General features: G+C 44.4%; 1 non-coding gene across 1 annotated transcript; it reads right to left on the reverse strand.

Annotated features, from left to right (window-relative positions):
- Positions 1-12261: 12261 nt before the first annotated feature.
- LOC136541021 (small nucleolar RNA R71) lies at positions 12262-12370 on the reverse strand. The gene has a single exon (XR_010780135.1). It is a non-coding gene; the product is annotated as a small nucleolar RNA R71 (small nucleolar RNA).
- Positions 12371-17322: the final 4952 nt, after the last annotated feature.

Consider the following 17322-nt stretch of genomic DNA (forward strand, 5'->3'; position numbering starts at 1 on the left):
TCTTTGTAATCATGGTCGATGAACACTTTTCTACCACTGGTGCCCTTCCCAGCCAGCCTACCCTTGTGACGAGAATCGGGTTTACCAATCCCTTTCTGTACTTTTAGGTACTCTTGACAGCACTCGACGACTTCTTCAGTACTATAACCCTCTATCATGGAGCCCTCTGGGTATGCTCGATTATGCACGTATCGACTTAGAACTGACATGAACCGCTCGTAGGACCACATTTCATGCAAGTAGCAAGGGCCAAGCGCCTGTATTTGATGAACCATGTGAATCATGAGATGTGGCATTATATAAAAAAAAGCAGGAGGTAAACACATCTCCAGTTGGTTTTGTGTCTCCACCACAAATTCATGTAGGTCACTTAGCTCTTCCTTACCAATCGTCTTCTATGAGATCTTCGAAAAGAAGTAGCACATGCGGGTGATGGCCATTTTCAAGAACTCTGGCTTTATAGCCCTGATTGCAATAGGTAGAAACACTGTCAGCATCACATGGCAATCATGAGCCTTGCAGTGTGTTATTGACAAGTCCTTCATCGACACTAGCTTCTTCACATTTGCTGAAAACCCAGTCAGGACTTTGATCCCCCTCAGGAAAGTGCATATAGCTCTCTTCTCAGTCTGGTGTTAGGTTGAAGCACAGCCGCGGGCAGAGTGTATTTTCCATTAGCCTCAGGTACCGGGTGAAGCTGTGGCATCACGTTTAGCTGCACCATGTCTTTCCTGTGCTTTCAGACCATCCTTTGACTTGCCTGTGTCCATCAAGGTAGCAATGAGACTCTCAAAGACATTCTTCTGCACGTGCATAGCATCAATGGCATGGGGGACCTCCAAGTCTGGCCAATAAGGCAGATACTGAAAGAAGATCGATTGTTTCTTGAAAGGTACGCCTTCGACAGGAGGTGTGCTTCTATCTCTGTTCGTCCCATCCGGATTCTTCTTTCCATAGACGACGCGTATGTTTTTCACCATTCTGTACACATGTTCTCCGTTATGACAGTCTCTCCGGAGGGGGTTCAATCTCTAGGGCATTGTCATAAAATCTAAAGAACAATTTGCTGCGGTACTTGTGACTTGTCTTTAAGAAGCGTCGGTTCCTTAGGTAAACTATCTTCTTGGATGCATCCAGGTACACCCATGTAGTACCATCCAAGCAAACCAAGCATCCCGTCTTCCCTTTGATCTGTCCAGACAAAGCAAACAGCGCGGGGTAATCATTGGTAGTAACAAATATTATTGCTCTACATATGAAGTCCTCCTTTCAGGAACACATCGTACATCTGCTCCCCATGCCTCCATAGCCTCTCCATTTCTTGCATCAAAGGCTCGAGGAACACGTCTATATCAATGCCTGGTTGTTTAGGGCCAGAAATAAGAATAGTGAGGAGAAGGTACTTTCTCTTCTGACACAACCATGTTGGGATGTTGTACATGGTCAAGATCACTGGCCATGTGCTGTGGTCGCTCATCCTCTCATTGAAGGGATTCATTCCATCGGTGCTCAAGCCAAACCATACATTCCTTGGGTCATCGCTGAATTCTTTGTGCTTCTCATCAAACCTTTGCCACTGACTACAATCAGCCGGGTGTGCAATCTTATCATCATCCACCTTGCGCTCATCATCCCACCATGTCATGAGTGTGGCTTCTTTAGGGTTTAGGAAGATACGTCTCAAGCGGTCGGTCACTGGCAGGTACCACGTTACTAAGGTAGGAATTCTTCTCTGCTTTGCATCGTTGCCTAATGGAGTGTCCTCTGGGGGCTGAGATTCTTGTACCACCTTTTTTGTACCCTTCTTATTCCTCTTTTTCCCCATGGAGGCTTCATCCCCACCGTAAAGGTCATTGTTCTTGTACCGGCTGGCCCCACACCGGGGACATTTATCCAGTGACTTGAACGTTTCGCCATGAAAAAGTATACAGTGGTTGGGGCATGCATGGATTTTTTCAACCCCCATTGTCAATGGACTTATGACCTTCTTCGCTTGGTATGTGTTGGTGGGAACTGAGTTTGGTTGTGGCAGCACCCATGACAGGAGATGCAATAGATCATTGAAACTACAGTCTGACCAGCCGTACTTAGCCTTCAGGATGAGCAGCTCAAGCACAAAACGTAGCAATGTCCAATGTGTCGGACAACCCTTTTCAACACCATACACAGTCTCCTTCGATGCTTTTGTCACCCTTTCCAAATTTTCTAGACCTTTCAGGCTATTTAGTAAAATCTCTGGTCCAAGGGCTCGAATCATGTCCTCCAAATCATCTTCATCCCCGACACGTGCTCCACCATCATTATTGGCACCACCTTCGTCGTTACCATCCCAACCACCAGCATCACCACCTTGTTCATTGCCAAACTCAAAATCCATTCGTGCATCAAGCTCTGCTGAATATTGGGATAGGGATTCTATGGTTTCGTCGTCGTATTCCTCCTCATCCTCGTCGTTAACAATAACCATTTCACCATGATGAATCCACACTGTGTAGTCCTCAACAAATCCTCGCATAATCAAATGTGATCTGATGATAGTCACATCTGTCCATGCCATACGGTTCTTGCAATCTTTACATGGGCAAATAATTGTATCCTTATTCTCTTTCAATGTCGTTGCATGCTTCTTTGCGGCTTCAATAAATTTATCCACCTCTTCACGGAAACCTGCCTTGAACCTTAACGAACCATACATCCAAGAGTTCCTGTACTCCATCTTTTACAACAACAACAAAACAAACATTAAAGGACTACTTATTCAGATATATATAAAAATGAAACAAATTAATAATTACTTGAGAATAATTGTATATACTTCAGATATATATGAATATAAATCTAATATAATTACATGAAGCATACAAACACACCATGGTAAAGGAAAATTAATTAATGGCCCATTTATCCATAAATAATTAAAATACATATTTATTGATTACAATAAATAATTTCAAAGACAACAATTAGCAACAATTATACTTTACCCAATATCTTTCATACAAACCCTAGTCCAATTTCATCAAACATAAATTTACAAAAACGAAATTAATAAAAAAACCAAACCCTAGATCTAGATCCACATGCACATGAAACATCCATAAAACTAACTAATTGTTCACTAAAATCAAGAAACATGGACCAAATAAGGGTATGATCTTGTTCCCCTCCCTAATTTACCCTAGTACATTTAAAACTTGGGTCTAATTTGCTTCATAAATAGCTCAAGCACCATAGAAGAGAGAGAAAAACAAAACTCTAATTACTCACTAACCAACCATTAAAACTTCAAAAAAAAGTATGGAATAACATTTTCTTACCTTCTACAACCTCTCCACCAAAGGATTTGAGACCAAAACCTTCCCCCTTAGTAGAGCAATTTTTGGGAGGTGCCCAAGGCCTCCCCACCTTTCTTTCACGGGTTGGAGTGAGTGACCCGAGGAGTAAGAAGGTGCTGCATCTGTTTTATATGGGGGCATTTGTAGGGGCGGCTGGTGATTGAGCCGCCCCTACAAATCGAAGCTATAAATACGGGGCCATTTGTAGGGGCGGCTCAATCACCAGCCGCCCCTACAAATACCATTTCTAGGGGCGGCTAGTGATTGAGCCGCCCCTACAAATTAGACCCCATTTGTAGGGGTGGCTCATAACACCAAGCCGCCCCTGCTGTTCCATTTGTAGGGGCGGCTGGTGTCTGGGCACCTGAGCACGCCACTGTAGGGGCGGCTCCATCACCAGCCGCCCCTACAAAAAAAATCGTACCATTGCTAAAAATTGTTTTTTACGTAGTGTCCCTATCCCCCGTTCCCCAATGCACCCCATTCCCCCGCCGTGCCCCTGTCCCAAAAAAGAGCACAAAATACTTCAAGTGCAACATTGCAAACATATCGAAAAACTATGTAATGCAACAATGGGATATAAATATTGCAACATCACAAAAATATGTAGTGCAACATTGAAAAACATGTGCTGTAACATCAAAAAATATGTACTGCAACATCGAAAAATATGTACTGCAACATTGAAAAACATGTACTGCAACATCGAAAAACATATACTGTAAACATAAAAAAAGATGTGCTACAACCACTACTAGAAATATCCGCTTTTATGACAAAAATGTTAATGATGAATCCGAAATCGTCATAGAAGATTGTTTTTTATGATGAATATTTTCGATTCATCATAGATCAGTGGTGACGATCCTGCAACCCTCTCTTTCTATGATGAAATCAGGCATCGTCACAAAAAACATTATAGAAGAGCGCAGTGTTTCGTCATAGATCACTCGCGTGACTCATCTATGATGATCTCGTTTAAACCTATGACAAACAGGGCTTCGTCATTGAACTAATTACACATCTACGATGGATAATATTTGATCTATAATGAATGGCTTCATCATAGATCTTCACACTGTACTTTCTCCATCCGACATGTACCTATGGGACCTACAGTTACTCATCCATGATGCTTGCAATTCATCATAAAAGTCTCCGCTCAATCCTTTCTCCATGCGACGTGTACCTATAGGACCCTTCTCCATCCGATGTGTACTTGTGGGACCTGCAGTTACTCATCCGTGACGTTTGCAATTCATCATAGAAGTCTCCACTCGGTCCTTTCTCCATCTGATGAGTACCTGCAGGACCCTTCAACATCCGACCTATGGGACCTGATGTCTTATGTGTCACGTGTACCTATAGAACTGTTCCCTATCTCCATCCGACATGTGAGACCCGACGGCTTGCGTGTCACATGTACCTGTGGAACCATCCGACCTTTGGGACCCGGCAGCCAGTGGGATATTTCTCCATCTCCATCCTTCCTGTGGGACCCGACGGCTTACGTGTCACTTGTTGCCGCCGGGTTTAATAAATTCAAACTAAAAAAAAACCATGAGACTTGGGAGTGGAACCCAGGACCCAGGTCAAGGAATAGACCGTCTTCACCATCGCGCTAGACGCCTAGTTGTATTGACATGTCTTTGAAGTCCTAATAGTAGTTTATGTTCTCTATGTGGACATGTTGACTTATATATTGGATGTATCCCCTGCAAGTGGAAACAAATCTGTGCCTGTTGGACTTGCGGCGGTGGCGGCGACGGCAACGGAGGATCCCTAGTATGTTGTGGTTGCTCAGGCATCCTTTTGGAGGCTAGGTGATGGGTCTTCCTAGTGGACTGCGGCGGCATTGGCATCTGTGTCCATGGTGTGCCATGGTAGAGGCGATAGATCTGATTCGCAGGTCTCCTTTCTCGTCTTTTCCTGCCTTCACTCCTTGCTTGAATATGAGGTATACAAGAAACATTGTCGCGTTGTAGGTCTAGTTAGGCCAATGCTGATGAAAAGAACTAGGAGGTGGCACTGTTTGGTTTTTCTGCATATGTTCAGTGTTCTTACTGTAAATGCCTGTGTGTAACTAGGTCTGTTAATTGTCAAGTGCTTGCTTGATTATACCTATCTATCTAGGCAAACATACAGGCCCTTAGCTTCTGCCTTAAACTTTTTTTTGTCCAGTGCTTGCTTTATTCTACATTTCTGGTTCGTATGCTCTAGTGCCACCGGTGAGTCCTTATGGTATTTTGAACTTGTAACATATTTGAGGCCACATTTCTATGCCAATGGTGTCTACATGGGTGCTAGATGTATTAGGATGTAGCTCATATGTTTGCTTTCTGTGTCTTCTCCTTGTTGACAACCAAGTTATCCATTTGGTTCCAAACAAGAGGAAGGCATCGGAAGCAAATCAATGCTTTGTGTCCATCATTCATATCTCTGAGGCCAATAATGTTTAAGCTGCACATATTGCTACTGATGCCAATGATGATCACTACCACTTGTTCACTGACATTCTACTTGTGAAAATTGAGGAAGCTCAATTAACTGCTAAAATTATAATGGTTATAGCTCCATTAACTGCTACTCTAGTTTGAGTTATATATATATCTATGTGGTGCTACTCTAAATTTACATGAGGTCATACCATAAAAATTGTTAATGGTTGTTTAAGTTGCACTTTGGTATGAGTTATGGACTTCACTGATGGATCTTTGTTGGATTATGTTCCTCTTCAGTGATCTCAAGGAAGCTTTCATTGTACTGCACACTAACAAAATGGAGGAGGCCCCCAACAAGAGGAACACACTAGCCAACCTCATGGAGGATGTCATTTTCGAGATCCTCCCCCCCCCCCCCCCCCCGCCGATCCTTGTTTTGCTACAAATGTGTCTATCACTCTTGGAAAAACCTCATCTCAGACTCCAACAACCATAAGAAGTTGCTATGGGGGTATGACCCCCGGTATCCATAGGATAAGACATGGGCCGCACCATCAGATGTGGTCCAACCTACAAGATCAAGGCGTGTGGCGCACGACACTGGTCGACATGCACCATAAGGCTACAAGAAGATATTGTAATACAAAATATGATATTTTCCTTGTAACCCTACCCCTCTAGAGTATATAAGGAGAGGCAGGGGTCCCCTAGTGGGCATCTCCATATATCTCAATGCAATACATCAAAACACAGGATGTAGGTATTATGTTATACGGACAGCTGAACCTGTCTAAATCTTATGTCTTGGTGCTTGTATTACCATCTAGTTCATATCTCGCACACCTCCACCGATTCATCTAGTACCATGGGCATACCCCTCGGTAGACTGTCGGCCGTATTTTGTCGATAGTGGCATGCTAGGTAGGAGGCATGCTTGCTGATTCATGGCAAACCAGATGAGAATATTTTCTTCAACCAACGACGCCGACAACTTGGCATTCGGCGGCAACTCGATGCTGGCACACAGCGGATTGCTTTCTTTGGTGAACGGCCGCACGTGTTGGAGTCCGATGCCTTGCCATGCGCCTCCAACAGACGCAACACACGAGAACAAGATCGGAGTCAAGCAATCTAAGAAAGCTAAGTCAAGTCGCTTTCTAATTAAATATTATTATTATACTTCTAGATATACCCGTATGTCTGCATGATTTTGGTTGGGAGAAACCTAATCGCATCTTGTTGTTGCTCATGATTTTTGATCAGATACACAAGATCATTTCCGCGGATCACAACAACTAGCAATAGGAAAGGCGGCCGGCGATAACGCGATGTAGAGTAGTGTTTCCACCAAAGAAGCTAGTCGGCCATACAAGCTAATTGGAGTAGTTGAAGAGATATACAAGCACATATGCATCTGGATCTACACCACCATGCAAGCAACCTCACATATCTCAGGCATGCAAGGAAGATTTTGGACTATGCCCTCACCTTGGTCGGACATGCTCAAGGGCCCTCCCCACGCGGATTGACTCCGTAAGGCTCCGATTATGCTTGTTCGCCTATGATTCCACATACCCGTCCAAGCTATCAAGCGAGCTATCTGAGCTATCAAGCGAGCTATCCGAGCTACCAAGCGAGCCATCTGAGCTGTCAAGCGAGCAGTCCGAGCTGCCAAGCGAATCATCCGAGCTGTCAAGCGAGCCGTCCGAGCTATCAAACGAGCCGTCTGAGCTATCAAGCAAGCCATCCAAATCACACCCATCTACTCAGACATCATGACTCACTGGCTCCTCTACTACACTCAGCATCAATCAAGCTAAGTCACGCTTTAATATTCTTCTAAATATTCTCTAATCTTCATACATCTCTGATATCGCTCCATGCTATTTTCTCCATAATCATTCTCCAAATGACTTTTTTCTCCGCGCATACCATCTTAAAGATGACACGCTTGCGACTCAATAAATCCCCGAATAGGCATGTTGACGCTCGGATGTCCCCAGAGACAACCCTATCTCTGGCTTCTCCCTACACGTGCATGAGCATCTGCACTCTGCGTTATGGGTGGTCGGCAGTGGCTCCTTGATGACGCTTTGTTCTTCGTATACGCACACGGGCTCCGTGTTCCATGTTATGGTTAACGGGCTAGCTAGGGCTGGAGACTCCACTATAAACTAACTATTCAGATGGTCTATATGAAATATAAACACTTCATCCAAAAATGAACACAATGTTCATCTACCTCTCATTGCTGAGCTACATATGCTATTTTATCACTATTGATTTTCCTCCGGGTTTCATATATTTTATTTTTACATCATGAACTACCCATTTTGCATATTTTTATTTTAGGGGCCTGGTTTAGTCAACAAGCTTATACTCAGGAACTGGATCCATCAGGAAGGACAAGAGGATCATCGTCTGGGTGGTCACGCCACTTGGCACTCGGACTTCACCACCGACCAACTGGTCGGACCATTTAGCTCATCGACTTCATCACCGACTAGTTGGTTGGACTGTTCGATGCTCACTTCTGCTCAGGCATTCACTTCACCACCGATTAGATTGCTCGTCGCTTTGGCTTCATCGATAGCTATGCTGGGGACTTGCCAGCTATACTAGGGACTCCTCAGCGCTTGGATTCTTCGTACAAGAGTCGCCAGCTAAGCTAGGGACTCCCTTGGCGTTTGGATTTTGCTACGTCTCATCGCTGTGCTTTCAAGTTGCTCCATGCTATTCGGATTAGGGTGCTGATCTTAGGTAGCATGTCTAGGGTCTTGATAAGTACATGACATATGTCATTGACAAGCTTTCAGATTTATTTCCTTTGACCCTGCTACAAGATTTATTTCTTCATCTTCTAGTAGGCTCGAGGACTAAGTGGCTACACTTCACCTGACGGTGAATGTAGTGCTTTTTTCTAATTTACCCTCCTTATTCACTAAGGAGTCTAAGTGGCTACACTCCACCTAAGGTGAAGAATTTTCAAATTTTATCTTGAGCCCCTTACATCCTTCTAGCAAGCCTAACTCATGCAAGTCCGAGGCCTGCCAACCAGTTTGTTTTAATCTTCACCACTCAATTTACTAATCAAACTGGTCAGTTTCAATCTTCACCGCTTGACTTCATGATAAACTTCTTGGACTTGATCAAGATAGCGTCGCCAAGCAGATATAAGGCGCTTGGGGACTAGCTGTGGGGGTATGACCCTCGGTATCCATAGGACAAGACATGGGCCACACCATCAGAGGTGGCCCAGCCCATAAGATCAAGGCGTGCGGCGCACGGCACTAGTCGGCATGCACCGCAAGGCTACAAGAAGATATTGTAATACCAAATAGGATATTTTCCTTTTAACCGTACCCCTCCAGAGTATATAAGGAGAGGCATGGGTCCCCTAGTGGGCATCTCAACATATCTCAATGCAATACATCGGAACACAGGATGTAGGTATTACGTCATACTGATGGCTGAACCTATCTAAACCTGTGCCTCGGTGCTTGTATTACCATCTAGTTCATATCTCGTGCACCTCTGCCGATTCATCTACTACCATGGGCATACTCCTCAATAGACTGCCGGCCATATTTCATCGATAGCTGCCCTAGACTATGGCCAGCTTCTTCTACGACAGTGAGAATGGAATCAAAACTTCACCAGCATCGTCCATGGTGTATGCCCCCACTCCTTGGAATTCTTGCGATTCAACATTGATAATGTAGCTCTCTTAGATTGTTGCAATGGCCTCATCCTATGCTTGTGCCTTGGGGATGATGGATACCGCTATGTCGTCTACAATCCAATGACCCAGAAGTTTAAAATTCTACCGCCTAACACCCATGATGTTGGGCATGCTGTTCGTGGGGCTCGCTTGTCGTTCGATCCGATAGCCTCCTCGCACTTCCATGTGATTGAATATGTGGATGTCAACACTACATGCACAGGTGTGGAGATCTACTCATCTCAAACTGCAGCATGGATCTATAGGGAATCTGAATGGGATGAGTATACTGATGTGACATTTTACAGACAACCAAGTGTGTTTCTTAACGGTTGTTTGCACATTATGGGGCACTCTAGGGGGTACTCTATGATACTTGCTATGGATATGGATGGAAACACATGGAGGAAAATTGATATGCCAGATGGTCTTCACCACTCCATGCATCAAGCTCAGGGTAACTTGTGTGTATGTACTGTTAATGGTCCCAATCATTCCAAGCTTTCAATCTGGATCTTTGAAGATTATGGTACTGATAATTAGACATTGAAGCATATGGTCACCGTTGATGGTAGTTAACAACCATTATAAACCATCAATATAACATGCATAAGGGCATAAATATAATCACCAATGAAGGTCTAGGGGTTTAAACAAACAAATTCCATGAGTTTTGGTGAATCTGTACTTTCTACAGGGTTTATCTAGAAAACCATCAAGGTGGACCTAGATGTCAGACTTAATCGCGCTTATCCACAGCGAAAATGACCCCAAAAGGTTCCAAAAGACTCGAGAGGACTCTACACCAAAGCGAAGGGCGAGGCGCTGCTAGGTGGGGCCGGCTAGCCCTTGGGGCCCACATGTCAGCCCCTCGTTGCTATGTCGGTTCTCCACCACCTTCTAGATTGCATCTATGCCATTTATTCAAGTCAGTTTGATCCGAGGGCTTAGGATTGATGCTCTGGCCTATATATACCAGCCCTTGCCACCCCCCTGAGGCATAAGTCATTTGAGAAGACAGAAACCCTGATCATCCTCAGAGATCCACCATATTCTAGGGCATAGCTAGTTAGGTTAGGTCTAGAAGGAGGCAAGCAGGCTTCGCTTGGATTCCCAATCATATCAAGAGCGTGGTTTGGTATAATCTTTGTACCCCCTCTCTTTTGTATCTCTCATTACTTTTATATGTTTGCTACAATTGTTATGACATTCATCTTCATATTTATCATATTCCTAGTTATGATGTTCATCGTCTACTTTGATTATATACTTAGTATAGTTAGATTATCATCATATTTATGCATAAGTTCGTATAGCGCTTGGTCTAAAGTACAAGGGGTAAGTGGTAGACATTGTGTAAGTGTGGTGCTTATACATTGTTTACCTATGGATACACCCTATATTTTGGGCAATGTGGTACATCACGGATGTGACACTCCCGTTGAGTCCTTTGTAGTCCACTCCTCGAATATAGGTCTACAAGTTGGATCTAGTTATGAAGGAAGACAAGCTCTATTCTTAATCTTCCTTAGTAATATTCCTTATGTGTAGATATGAAGTTGATCTTAGCCATGATTACTAGGTGTAATTGCACTAATCAATGTATGCTTTGACTTGTAATTAAGAATGACTTAGGAATTATTCCTCTAATATTCTACTTAACCATGCTAATGCCATAGAAAGGAGTACTCTAAGTTATTATGCACCATTCATATATACATTTACCTCTTGACTTACCCCTGTTGTGAGTAGAATATTGGTTATGGTTTACTTCTCCATCAATAGTATAAGTTATCAATACATGTCCTTGCCAAACATTCCCTGTGGTAAAAATATAAATAACAATATCTGGAATACTCCCGGGTGAAGTGCAACACTGGTATATTATCTATGCGCTTGTAGACTCCTTTCATTCATATATATCTATATATTCTTCCTAGTCACATAAAATATTAAAGAACTACTCTAGTAGTAATACTAGGTAGTACCAACAAGCATCTCTGGCTTCATCACTAGGGATGACAACCTGGTAAAGTAAGGTTAAGAGATGTAGACATATATTAGGTGGCTACTAAAACAAATGACAAGTTAATAAATACCAACAAGCATTTCTAGTGCCATTGCTGAGGAAGGTAGCTAGGCAAAGGAAGAATTGATAAGCTTATACTTATTGATGTGATCGAGATAACCATTGACCTCTGCTCAAATAGGCTTACCCTTGTGTTGTCTACTTGTGTATCTTATGCAGGGTAATGTATGATCGGTTTCGACCTTCCGACAAACTATGTTGATGATCTAGAAGCATTACTTAAGAGAACTAGAGCTAAACTCAAGAAAGTTTTAGCTTTAGAGTCAGAAGACAACCGGATAAGGCATAGCTTAACACTAGAATTTGAAGCTATGTCTAACAAGACTCTCCATGAATTCTCTGCTCCAACTACAGCCAACATCCGTACTAGACCAACAGTCAATGGTGGAGACAATGGATTTGAGCTCAAGCTAGATTTCATCAACATGGTGCAAGCAAGCCAGTTTTGTGGAAAGGCACAGGAAGATACGAGTGCTCATCTCCAACACTTCCTGGAGATCTGTAGCACTTTCACCATCTAAGGAGTGACCCAAGACGCCATACTACTTCTCCTTTTCCCATTCTCACTCTTGGGGAAGGCAAAGCAATGGTTCTACGCCAACAAACATAGAAATACTATAATGGATAACTGCTCCACTACCTTTCTAGCCAAGTTCTCTCCCACAGGCAAGACCAATGCTCTGCATGGGAGAATCTCAAGCTTTCAGCAACAACATGATCAATCTGCCCCTAAGGCGTGGGAATGTTTTCAAGATTACATTGCAGAATGTCCTCATCATGGGATGGAGAATTGGTTACTCATGTAGACTTTCTACTATGGGTTGACCAATAGTACCCATGAGACTATGGATGCTGCTGCTGGAGGTGCATTCCTGACACTCACCATACCAGCTACAATAGCTCTCGTGGAGAAGATGGCCTCTAACCAAGGTTGGAATGAAGAATGTCTTTAGACCCACAAGAGAGGTGGAGGTATGCATCAACTCAAGGAGGTAGACATGCTGTCTACCAAGATGGACCTACTGATGAAGAAGCTCGAAGATCGAGCCAATGAGAAGCAAGAAGTCATGCACATTCATGATTCCCGCATGACATGTGAAGAATGTGGAAACACTAGGCATTTAGGGAGCAACTGTCCTAAAACCCATGAGGATGTGAACTTTATCAACAACAACTATCGTCCTCAACAACTATCAAGGTAATTACCAAGGTAACTATCAAGGTAATAATTACAATAGTTTTAATAACCAACCACCCTTGAGAGAGTTAATTTCTGGCCAAGTTAAAATTATGGAGGGCTTATCTAGAAAACTAGTTTCCAATGATAAAATCTTAGAAAATATAAATAATAGAATGGATAATTTCTCCTCTACCATTAAAAACCAGCATAGCTTTAATAAAATGATAGAATCACAAATAGCTCAGCTGGCGGCTGCTGTTCCCCTGACCGACAAAGGTAAGATTCTAGGGCAACCGGAAGATCTAGAAACTATAAATCTTGTCAATATTCACAATACAACATACTACTATGTACAACCATCGATAGGAAGGTGGATAGATTATACCCTGCCGAAAAAGAAGAGCTATCCAGGAAGACCTATCATCCCCATTGCTATTGGACCTCACATTTTCTAAGAAGTTGTTTGTGACTTTGGAGCAAGTGTCAAAATCATGCCTAAGGTAATCTATGATAAAATTAATGGAGATACTTTGTTGTACACAAATATGCGTCTATAGCTTGCAGATCAGTCACTTTGCTACCCCAAGGGAGTTCTTGAAGATGCTATTGTTTGAATGGGACAATCATATGTTCCCATAGACTTTGTGGTTTTGGAAACCGGTGGAGATGAAAGGGCACCCATTATCTTGTGCTAACCTTTCCTAAGCACCGCAAAAGCCATTATCTATGCGGATAGTGCCAAGATCTGTTTCACAATCAAGGATAAAAAGGAGAAGTTTTCTTTCAAGAATCATATCCTGCAATCTCCTGGACATCCACAGATGTTGTACCCATCCGAAGAAACAACAGTGACCAAAAAGAAGAACAACAGGAGGAGGAAGAACTAGGTCAGGCAGTCACAACAAGAATCAGTTAACATGATCAACACACTAAGATCAGAGTATGACCACCTCCTCGCTTCACCATTCCTTGCTAAGAAGGATGATCTAGGTGTACCCACGATCGAGTGTACCATTGGACAAAGAATCTTCCACAAGACCTTTTGTGATATTTGGCTTAGGTGTCAATATAATGTCCATGGTAATGTATGAATATTTATTTGGTGACAAACCTTTGTTCCCTACATATATGCAATTACAGATGGCGGATCAATCAATCTAATTTTTGGAGGGAATAGCAAAAGATGTCATGGTAAGAATACATGATCACTATGCCCCTGCCGACTTCATGGTTCTAGACATGGGTGAAGAAGAAGATGATACAACCATCATCTTGGGAAGACCATTCCTCAACACCACCAATGTGATCATCTATGTCGGATCTAGACAAGTCCACTTCCAATTCCCTAGAGAAAAGGTACGCTATTATTTCAATAGTTATACCACTTATGAATAGCAAAAGAAGTCCTACTCTAGGAGGGGATGTCGATCATCCCAATGCCAAAAGAATCAATCTCAGAATGGATGGGAGGAAGATGAAGAACCTGTGAAAAATGAACCTACTCCGCCTAAGACCAGTCTACAAATGAAGCAGGTCTGGAAAGAAAAGGTGACATCATTTGAGTCACCATCACTTAAGGTGCAATCATCATGGTCTCCATCTTCGAGACCGATAGAAGCACCAAAAGAATGAATAAGATAGGAGAAGAGTCCTGTCCGAAGGACTTAAAAATCTAAACCCTCGCTGGAAGAAAACTTATAAAAACTCTAGAATAATGGTTGAGCAAAGAACTTGAGCCATAGTGGTTGACTAGATCATTCTATCTTTTAATTGCTCAAGACCCAAGTGAAAGCTAAGAAGCCCCATGGTTGAAGGTAATATGGGTAAGTTTGAAAGTCAGATCAGTTCATTCTAATCCAGAGGAGAATTCTTGTTTGAACACATGTGTACTTTTGAGGAGTGAAAACATTGAAGCAACTGCTAATCCATTTACTGAGTTTAGCTTTGCTAAGTGTTGGCGGTCACTAATGACCAAATCCGACCACCAATTATAGTCCAAAATAGGAGAAATAAACATACTTTTGACACATATGCATGTACTATTGACCTAGTTCCACTTGTATTGGAGAAAACATGTTTTGCATGTCACATATTTGAATACAAGTGGAAAATAAACAAAACTAAGCAAAAGGCGCAAAGAAGAAAGTGTAATACAGAAATGTGCAAAGGAAATAAGAAGAGAAGCCCACCTACACATCTTACCGGGGTAGAACACCACCGAGGATGTGACCCTAGGCCCAGCCAGTAGCCCACTAGAGCAAGGCAGTGGCCAGTGGGGCTAGCCCTAGTTCGGCCGCACTAGAGGTGCGCCCGCACCACCAGCACTACCTTTTAGGCCCACACTTCTCCAACGGTTGCATGCCACCATGCATAGGTGGTTCCCAGGTGTTTCCTAATTTATGAGTGCCAAACCATCATCACTCCACTATATAAAGAGAGCTAGAGCTCATTCTCAAAACACATAACATTTTGGAGATATCACCTGTCGGGGACCTAATACTGGGGTACCCCAGGAGGTGGAACCAATAACCATCGAACGTTAAAAACTTCTGGATGGACAAGGGCGCCGCTGCGTTCCTTGCCCAAATGACGGAAGTTTGGTTCTGTCTCGCCCGACGCCTTTGGGCTAGCCCCGCCTCGCCCAAGGGATAAACGCTAGTCTCCGACTCACTCGACGTCTTTGGGTCAGCCTCGCCTCGCCCGAGGGCTAAGGGCTGGCCTACGTTCCGCCCAACGCCTTTGGGATGGCTCCGCCTTGCCTGAGGGCTGAAGGCTAGTCTCCGCCTCACCCGACGCCTTCGGGACAGCTCCGCCTCGCACGAGGGTTGAGGGATACACTCCGCCTCACCCGACCCCCGAGGGGTGGGCTCAGTCACACCCAAGGGATAAGGACTAGACTCCGCCTCGCCCGACGACCGAGGATGAACCTCACCCCGTTCGATGTCCAAAGACTGGTTTCATCTTACCTGATAACTTCTCTCCCGTTCCCTCATGATGATGGGTACAGAGCAAGACGAGACGTTCGAGTCAACCACAGCTTCAAGGACCATACCCTGCGCCCCGACAGGAAAGGTTCTGCCAGGGAACGACTGGACAGGTGCTTTAGACCCTTCCGGGCGCCGTAGAGCCCAAAAGGTATTGTAGGCGCATGCTCCTCGCCCTGTAGAGTTGTAGGCGCCGCCTTCAGCTCTAGGACACGGAACCCGATGAAGATATACGACAACCACTACACTCCAGAAAAGGATTTGTGATCTCCACGAATGATGGACATGCCGTCACCACGTTATGGACCCAAGGGAGCGGCGCTCGCTTCCCGACCCCTTGGGTCCACCAAATCAAAGGACCTTGCCCACAGCGCTACTCCAGACCCCGACCCCGCGTCCCTCCGACAGAGACTCATAGGAGCCAAAAGGCATGCGGAGCAAGGCTGGGCAAGGTTCATAAGTCAAAACCACTGTACTACAGCCCATACCCTGCGCAGGGCAGTATTCTGTAACCATCCTGACATTCTATAGGGGCATTGACAGTATTGTAGGTGCTTATCATCCTTTCACACCCATCAGAATGAGAAACCAGGCTGGGTAGACGTGAGCCACAAGACTAGGTAGAGTACGCATCCTAAGCCCTCACCCTTGTAAAGCCAGCCCCTTCATCTATAAAAGGGATGCGCTTCCTTCAACAGAAAATGAGACCGAACGACACAAGACACACACACACAGTCAAGCTGCTACCAAGCTCTTGGCCTCCTTTTGACCCTTCCATCAGAGACTTGTGATCTATCCCTCTCTCGATCATTTGTATCCCCTACTACAAACCATTCATGGTGCTAATAACACAAGCAGCAACAAACTGGACATAGGGATATTTAGCCTGAACTAGTATAAATCTTGTGTCCTTTAGCGCACCATCCGAGCCTAACACGCATTATTATAAATTTACTTGCCGGTGCTTGTATGAAACACCGACAGTTGGCACGCCAGGTAGGGGCCTTGCGTGTTCCAAATTAGGCCTTGGATGGCCACCCACGCAATCAGCTAGGCCCCGGGCGCACATGTGCGTTTTGGTGACCTAGATTTCATCGTCACACTAGGAGGAGAACTGGTGCTGACCCACACGGCCGCACAGTCTCTCCCTTCCATCAACCTCAGCCGTCTGAGGCTTGAGGACCTACGGGGCGACTCCCTTGGACCCTAGTTATCTAGGGAGCCCCCGCGTAGCATCACCCTGTTTCCGAAAGGCCCCGTACGAAGCGCCCCGACAGCGTTTCCATTCGGTCTCCGCAATGCCACGGCGACCACCGGCCACCTTCTGGCACTACGCATGGTTCAGCCACCTACGGACAGCGAGTTCATGGGGGTAATCGAACACGATCCGAAGACACTCTATGGGCTCCTCACGGAGGAACCAGAGTCGTCCTCTAGCTCTGACTCTAGTAGGGGGAGCCATCACCCTTCCTGAGAGTGCTTCATGGTGCGGACCCCCGAGGGGCATGTCGAGGATGTCTCCAGGGATGAGGCTACCCCATCTCGTTTGGGGATGGAGCAACTGAGAGCCCG

This window comes from Miscanthus floridulus, chromosome 2 (assembly GCF_019320115.1).
Source record: "Miscanthus floridulus cultivar M001 chromosome 2, ASM1932011v1, whole genome shotgun sequence".
Classification (NCBI taxonomy): Eukaryota; Viridiplantae; Streptophyta; class Magnoliopsida; order Poales; family Poaceae; genus Miscanthus; species Miscanthus floridulus.